This window comes from Ailuropoda melanoleuca, chromosome 16, assembly GCF_002007445.2.
Source record: "Ailuropoda melanoleuca isolate Jingjing chromosome 16, ASM200744v2, whole genome shotgun sequence".
In the NCBI taxonomy this organism is placed as follows: Eukaryota; Metazoa; Chordata; class Mammalia; order Carnivora; family Ursidae; genus Ailuropoda; species Ailuropoda melanoleuca.
This window is the reverse complement of record NC_048233.1, coordinates 76,310,845-76,311,340: the sequence shown is the minus strand read 5'-3', so window position 1 is coordinate 76,311,340 and position 496 is coordinate 76,310,845.

The window sequence follows — 496 nt, the reverse complement described above, 5'->3', positions numbered from 1 at the left end:
GTCTTAAAATATGTGAGTTTAGGATATCAGTGGTGGGTGATGTTTGCACAACAATATACATGTCCCTAATGGCACCAAACTGTACATTTGAAAATGGTTAAAAAGGTAAATTCTAAATTAAGTGTATTTTACCACAGTTTTAAAAAAAAAGAGATGGGGCACCTGGGTGCTTCAGTCAGTTTAGCATAAGACTCTTGATTTCAGCTTAGATGGTGATATGGAGGTCATAAGAACCAGCTCCATGTCAAGTTCCACACTCAGCACAGAATCTGCTTCAGATTTTTTATCTCCCTCTCCACCCTTCCCACTGCTCATGCTAAATAAATAAATAAATAAATAAATAAATAAATAAATAAATATCTTTTTTTAAAATGATGGTGGGGAGGGACAAACTGTGAGTGAGCAAAATTTTTAACTATAGAGGAGAGAGCTGAAGGCCGTGACTCCCTTTCTAGTTCTAGATTTCAGGAGAGTTCATTTTGGTTTTAAAGGTAAA